Source organism: Mytilus californianus, unplaced genomic scaffold (assembly GCF_021869535.1).
Source record: "Mytilus californianus isolate M0D057914Y unplaced genomic scaffold, xbMytCali1.0.p SCAF_8, whole genome shotgun sequence".
Taxonomy (NCBI): Eukaryota; Metazoa; Mollusca; class Bivalvia; order Mytilida; family Mytilidae; genus Mytilus; species Mytilus californianus.
The window spans coordinates 33,709,299-33,717,513 of record NW_026262734.1 but is presented as its reverse complement, the minus strand read 5'-3'; positions in this window follow the sequence as shown (position 1 = coordinate 33,717,513).

The window sequence follows — 8,215 nt, the reverse complement described above, 5'->3', positions numbered from 1 at the left end:
TTTTTGGAAAATAAAAATACTTTACTATTATCAAATTTTGCAGTGTTAAAATATTTCACATACTCCGGAATTGTTATGGTAAAAAATTTTTGGCAAATAGAAAATACGTAACTATTATCAAAATTTTGCAGTGGGAAGCTATTTCACATACTCCGGAATAAGATCCTACCAATACTTGGAAAGATATTTCAAGTAAAAAAGAGATTTATGACAGTAACAAAATGTTATAATACGCCAAACGGATAAAACGGTTAAAAGCTCATTAGAGCTTATGTTGACTCTGTTTGTATACTTTGCCGACTCTAAATAAAGCTTATTTATTATTATTTATTTATTTATTATTTATAGCGAGCAGATGAACCCCGATGCCTTTATACAATAGCATACTATATGGGTTTTACTTGTTTTTGAAAGCCGTAAGGTGACATGCAGTTGTTTACATCGCTATCCTTTGTTTACGGTTAAACATTGCGTCATTACCCAGTTTGCAAAATATTTTCATATATATATATATATACTAATACAAATACATCTAATTGACATCTTTTGATATATTCAACCAGTATTTAACTGAAAATAAGGTGAGGGTGCGAACGGATCCAAGGGGCGAACGTGTATGGTGAGAATGTGTTTTTGGAGCGAACGCACCAGATACCGTCGTACATGTCAATATTTATATTTTCTTTTTTTTAATGTTATGCTTTGATATATCATGTATAATTCTGTCCTTTTTATGTGAAAAATGAACAAACCACTCTGTATTTCTGACCGTACGTATTTCCCGTTTTGTAGAACGTTTTGCATGGTTTGTTGACATCGGGAAAGGGTGCTTTCATACACGCCCTCGTTCCAATGTCTCAACCCCTCAAAGCGACCGTTTCCAAGGCGCTCGTCGTTAGAAACATGCGTTAAAATATGCGCACTGTTAAAGGGCCGAGCCACCTTAAGCTGAACCAAATCACTACTTTACTTTAAAATTCATGACCACAATTTTTTTACAGTGTAATTTCATCCCCCTACTTGCTATTTAAGGCATAAAATAAGAAGAAATACATTTGGAAGGGGTAAAAAAAAAATTGGCAAGTAACACATTGTCCACACTAGGGACTTTATTCGGGACGATAATTGTGTTCCCGGACCCAGATAATGTTATATTCAAAGGGTACTCAATTGATGTTTAAAACCAGCATTATTTATTATTCGAAACTGCAGCAAAAGTAATAGTTTGAAAATCCATATAAGTTTAGGCGTACAAGTTTAAAAATGCACTTATGTTCCTGATGTTTGTTGATAAAATACATAAAAAGACATGAAATCCTTCAAAGTACCCATTTAATGCATATGTATATATCTATAAGAACATTATCGTAACTCCTCTGAAACCACATGTGTGCTACAAATTTAATGATTTTGGAGGTAAGATCTAATACAACCTCACCATGGCAACGAAATGTGTGATTTTCACATATTTTTTCCGTAATGTGCGTAAATATTTAAACATGAAACAATATTATAATTTTATATTACGCTATCCTAAATACGGAGGAAATGTAAAACATATTGGTTTTCAACTTTTTTGCTCAGTCGCATCAAATTTGTCAATAACAATATGATGTAAAACGATGTGAATCTTTAGTCGTTAATTTTTTTATATATTTTCTTATCTATTTGCCTGAACTTTTTCATAAAATGTAATTGTAAACGGTTTGTATTCATATAGTCATAACTACTGTTGCGTCAAACTGTTCAATCTCGAGGTTTAACTATGCTCAGTTAACAAATAAAACATTCTGTGAAGTATTATAAATATAGAGTTTTCTCTCCTGAGATTACTTATCAGTCAGACTGTTAAACAATTCAACAGGAATCATGAACAGTAGTAGCCAGCAGACATTTCGCTGTTGCACATGATACATAGCAGTGTTTTATTAAAAAATGAGTATACGACTGAACAGCTCAAATATATGCAAATGTTTTTCTTATACATGACAATTTCCCATTTATGAATGTCTTCGGAAACCTACAATACACGATGAATTTCATGTTAACATTGTTGAAACTGGGGAAAGTACGGATAATTCTATTAGATCCCTCAATTTTTCAAACTTCAGAATTACCGTCATGACAAGATTTCATAGGAACAGAATATCATTCCAAAATCTTCTAAACCAAACAAGCCTCAATAAATATGTCCTCCAATCTTGACATGACAGAAAATATATGAATTTCAACCATGTTCACGACCTGTCGGGTTCAAAATATCGTTATTGATTACATACTATTCAATTCATATTGTCTTGACACAATAGGGATAGGTGCGATGATCTCAACCCTCAGATTATTCATACCATTTTCAGATCTTAGTAAATAAAAAAAAAATTCAAAGTCATAGTCATAAGTGACCTCCTCTACAGAAGAACTCATTATTGCATGTTCCTACATAAACCCGTGACAATAAAGTTTCACAATTTTAGTTTGATTCCTTTACGCCATGTAAGAAAGATAACGCATCTTGTAAATTTAAATGTGTTTTTCTTGTTGAAAGCTAAGTTTAGAGTCAAAGATATTTCATGTTCTGGTTGGTGTTCGTTCAATTATACTACTGGTCTAATCATAAATACGAAGATGTGGTATGAGTGCCAATGATACATCACACCATCTTAGTCACAACGTATAAAAAGTTAACATTTGTAGGTCAAAATATGGCCTTCAACACGTAACCATCGCTCACACCGAACAGAAAGCTATAAAGGGCCCCAACATGACTAGTGTAAGACAATTCAAATAGGAAAACCAACGGTCTAATCTATATGAAAAACAAGAAAAGAGAAACACTTATTAACAACACAAATAAACGACACTTTTCCATGGAAAGACCTAATGGTTTTGTTCTGATTATTTTTTTTTTTTTTTTGTATATGGTTTCATACAGTCTGTACGCTTTTAAAACTGACCCTGTTTAACCGAACACCTTTTTTTTAGTAAGAGTAATCTTCCCAAACACTGATTTTCTTGTTAATGGATCTCCTTTGCAACCATAAAAAAAAGCGCCATTTTTTTTTTCCCAAATTGTTCGTTATATAGTCAGAATGTTCCGTTTTATTTTGACTGAAGCGTTACGAAGACTCCATATGAGAGTTATTCCCCCTTATGTATTTGAAATAAGTGATATGGATTTGTAACTTGTAAACCATAAGTGATAGAGACCTAGGGTGTTTTGATTTGAGGTCTTTGGTTCACTAAAAGAAAAAATTAGATCTAGGTCAAAGGTCAAGGTCATGTTCTAAATTTTGATTTTGGCTTGTTATTATCTTATTCTCAGAAGCAGTATAAGATATCGACAAAATATTTTTACTTAATTCTTATATGCGACATCTCGTTACACATATTTTTTTGTTAAACGGGTACGTTTACAGAAAATTTGAGTTTTCTCCACTCCGATATTTAAAACTAGCTGTATGGTGATATAACTCATTAACCATGTATAGTAGAGACCTAGGATCTTTTGATTTGAGGTACTTACTTTATGACCTTGAAATTTAGGCCAAGGTCATAGATAAATTTGACGTTCTAGATTTTGACCTTTGATTTAACTTCTATTCTATTAAATTTGGAGACCAAAATTTTTCAGACGGTTTGTCTCCTAGACGACGATCATCTGAGATATTATATAATAAATAGTTGGTGTATGAAATGTACTTTATAACTTCATTTAGTAATTGTTTTAATAGCTTATTTAATTTAACCCTAATTACATTCCTGTAGATGGTTCTTTGCCGTCTTCGTTTGCACCATTAAAAAAAATATAACAAACTCGAAGAAATGTGCTTAATCGTTAGATTGTTTTCTTCTTCTCTTATTGAATTCCCCCTTTCTTGGATCATCCGTATCACACAGGAACAGAACTCGCACCACTGAAGAAATGTTATAAATCATCAGAGAGTTCTAGATTGTCTTCTTTTAGCTATTTCTTCCGTTCTCGGAACACCCGTATCACACAGAGCCAGTAATTGACTCGCACCTTTGGAGAAAAAAAGAAAAAAGTTTAAGAAACAATAACTCAAGCCGTATATGATCATAAACATTTCAAGTAGCTTCAAGACGCGCACGCGTGTGTTTTTTTCTAGTTTTATTTATAAATGATAGAACCATGTGACTTCCTGCATAAGTTGCAAGCAGTATGACCTTGAAAAAGCCAGCCATAAGTGACCCTGTGTTAACCGGAAGTATCTCTATTTTTTTACTTTTTACTTATTTAATATGAAAATATATAGAACCTTATATTTTTGAAGTCAGTGTAAGTTAAACTGTCATATCATACATGTTATACCTGAAGTGACAATTTTCAACCCGGAAGTAACAAATTATCTCACTTATTTTAAAATAAAGTGTATAGAACCCATATATTTTTGGAATCAGCTCACAGTTAGCTATCATCTGACATTGGAAATGACATTTTAAACTCGATTTTTATAATTTCATATTTAAAAACATGTTTTTTTGGTGGAGAGACCTTCAATTGTTCTCTGAACAATTGGTTTTTAATTAGAACAGTAACTCTACGCATGATAAAGATTACAAAATCTATAGTTTGTTTAGGCCGGTAACCCATCTTAATGTGAAAAGGCTGTGTCAAACCCATACACATATTTGAAAAAAAAAATTTTATACTACGTCTGATAAAATATATACACATGGAAAAAAGTATTACAACACCAAATTGAAATTCAAATTAAAAAAAACACTGTATATTGCTTTATGATATAATTTATTGAAATAAAACTTATTAAACATTATTTAAAGATCACCTGAGTTTAATCAATAAATGTCAACTCGATATATTCATGCAGCTACTGTACCTCTAGACAATAAAACAGATGTTTCTATCTTCATTGTTTTTAACACTTTAAATAATAATTTTTTTTTAAGTTATGTGATTGACACCATGTAATGGGTCCTCCACAACTCTCAACTGCAGCAAGATGGCAGATTATCAGCATGAGAGAAGCAGGTATGTCGCTGTGACAATTGCACGCATTGTTGGTCATCACCATTCCACTATGAGTCGTTTTGTGAATCAAAATCAGGCAAACAAATGACCTACCGAGATCAGTAAGACCCACCATAACATCAGCTAGGGAAAACCAAGCCTTATGAAGGTTGGCCAGAAGGAAACCTTTTGCAAATAGTACAATCTTAAAAAACAGTGGTTGCCATACAGGAGATTGAAAACAGGAACTGTTCGAAGTCGACTACTGGTTATTGTGCAATAAGACCATTTTGGAGACCTTTGCATACGAAAAGACATAAAGTTGCCCGTATACGACGGTACAGAGCTCGCCAACGTTAGAAATTAGCATCTTAGAGGAAGATCCATTGGTCCGATGAAAATCGGTTTATCTTCCTTGGCCTTGTCGTGGACCGGATTTGAACCATTTGGAGCATATATGGGACATTATTGGGCGTAAAGTGCACGAAAACATCTCCAGTTCAAACACTTCATAAAATAAACAATGCTCTTCATCATGAATGGTTGCGGTTACCTCAGCAACAAATTGTCGATTGGTGGTGGCATGATAAGACGCTAAGAGACGGTTATCCGTGTGAATGGAGGCTGTACCAAGTATTGATTTTTTGGCGTACAACGATCAATCATGATGTGAACAATCATCTTAAGATTTATTTTGAAATGTCTGACATTTTGTTGTTCGATTACAGTAAAAGTTGTAAAATGCATTTTTTTTGTACAAAATTACTTCATTTTGTTATCAAAATTTTGGAAAATTAAAACTGTTTTTTCATACATTTTTTAATTCGTTTAAATGCCAATGTTATTATTAACAATGTTTCAATATTATTATACAAATATTTGATCATACTTTATCTTAAAAATGGAGGCTGATTTTCCAAGGTTTAAAACATCAAGGTGTTGCAATACTTTTTTCCATTTGTATATATTGATATCGAAGTTGTCAGAATTTATCGAGGGTCATTGCTTTAATGTTTTATGCTTATATTAAAACAATATCAGTCTTTGCTGAATATTGAGAAAAAAAACGTAATTGAGTGCATACATATTGATAGCTCTTCTGATACACGAATGTACGTAGAATTCCACAAAGTTTTTAGAGTACTGCAATTTCCTGGAATCTGCCTGAGTGAATTAAACAAGATTTTCGAGTACGTCCTTGTCACGGGAGGTTCAGGTATAAGATAATGTCAGTGTGTGCATATATCAATTTAATTAAATGTCTGTTCAGCTTAAAATATCAAAGGAAACTATATTTACCAAAGTGCTTATTATTGATACGTAATGATCAAAAACACGGCATTAGCACTATTTGATCACAGCTTTATTACAAAACTACACCATTATAATCACTCATTAACATTTCAACTGTTACGGTTTTTATACAACCGTGGCTTTTAAATATTCGGCTTTAAACGTTCCTGATGAAGTTAAATTCGGAAAATCGTTACGGACGCATGAAATTGTTAAACTATTGTTTTCATTTTTTAACTTAATTAACAATAAGAAAATATAAAGTGATATTAAAGCGTAATATGTCTTATTAAACACCGAGCAGTCCGACCCCAAGTGATCCGCTTATAGAACTGCAATGAATCCGATTAGTTAACCGATAAAACGAAAGATAAGTATTTCTATGTTACAATTAGTATACAATTGATTGTCTAGTCAATAAAATTAAAACAACACTTTGTCAAGATCATGCGTGTTTGGTGTTTTCCTGGATTTAAATTCACCAAGAACGCTTAAAGCCATATATTTGAAAGCCAAGGATTTGTCAGAGTCATTGGGAGACTTAATGTGTGTTCATAATTGTGTAGTTTTTTTAATAAAGCTGTGCTGATGCCATGTTTGGATCATAGCGTATCAATGATAATCATTTTGGTAATATAGTATTTTTTAATAGTTTTAACCTAACAAGACATAACTTGTACATCGATATAAATTCACATACAGACACTATGTTAAATATTTTAGGTCACTATGACAATGGCGTACTTGAAATCGAGTTTAAACTCATATTTCATAACAAACTCGTGATTGTCTTTCTAACATTGTCGAAGAGACTCTAGGTTTTATAGCTTAATATCGTCCTGAATATGCATGAAATATTTGCCACTGGACGTTAAGCAATCAACAATCAATAATAGCTTAATAGTACTCAGAATCCCTCTATCAAGCAAAACAGATATGTAAGGCAAGTTGTGATATATCATTGTCATCGGGAAATATATTCCCTATATGCAGACCCTGCTGGAATATTGCAACACAGTGATGAAAAGTTAGCAGTTGGGAAGACGAACTCATCTATTTTGTCGTAAAATTTCTTTCAAATCAATCCTCAGTGAATTTATTTATTGTTTGAGCATAAAAAGAGCCTTGGTATTCCCGTTTGAATGGTTTACATTTTATCATTTTTTGGTTCTTTGGTATCCATCTAGCAATACGATATGAATCATATTCATTGTTTAAGTAAAACATAATGGTACCGGGTTTACCGTAATACAGCATTCCAACAATTAGTTCACTTCAGTGATGTGCGAGCCCAACAAATTTGCAAATCAACCCCGTAATAAAAAATAGAAGAGCTTAAAATAAATCCTTTTAGTCATATTTGAAATCGGTAAACTACACCAGCATGACACTGTTAAACGGAATAAACATAATAATGTTTCCTTTCAATTATTCAATCAAGGTGATCAACACAAATTTATTCTATAAATAAAGTGTCATATGTTTATTTATTTTTTGTATGATATAAAGCCTTATTATTGGAAATATCTTCTATGTATACATATATACAAATAGTGAGTTCCAATAATTTTAGACAGCTACGCCATTCTGGTACATTGACATTTCGTGCCAAAATATAAAATATGGCAAGTAATATGTTTCACAGTACCTTCTGTTATTCTATGTGTACTTTGTGCAGTTTATATGATGTATGCCTAAGGTTGTTATGACTTTGGTAAATATAGATCAATATTAATAATTTTAATTCGGATCAAGTAATATCGTGTTCTTTGAAATTGTCTTAATAGAAAGCAGGATGTTTTTCAATAATATTTTAATACAATCGTAGACAACGACTTTATATTTCTAACAGAATATTTTAATTCATTCTGTAAGAGTTCATAATCATCCGTGAGCATTATCATCTCAAATAATACTTTGACAGATTAGAGA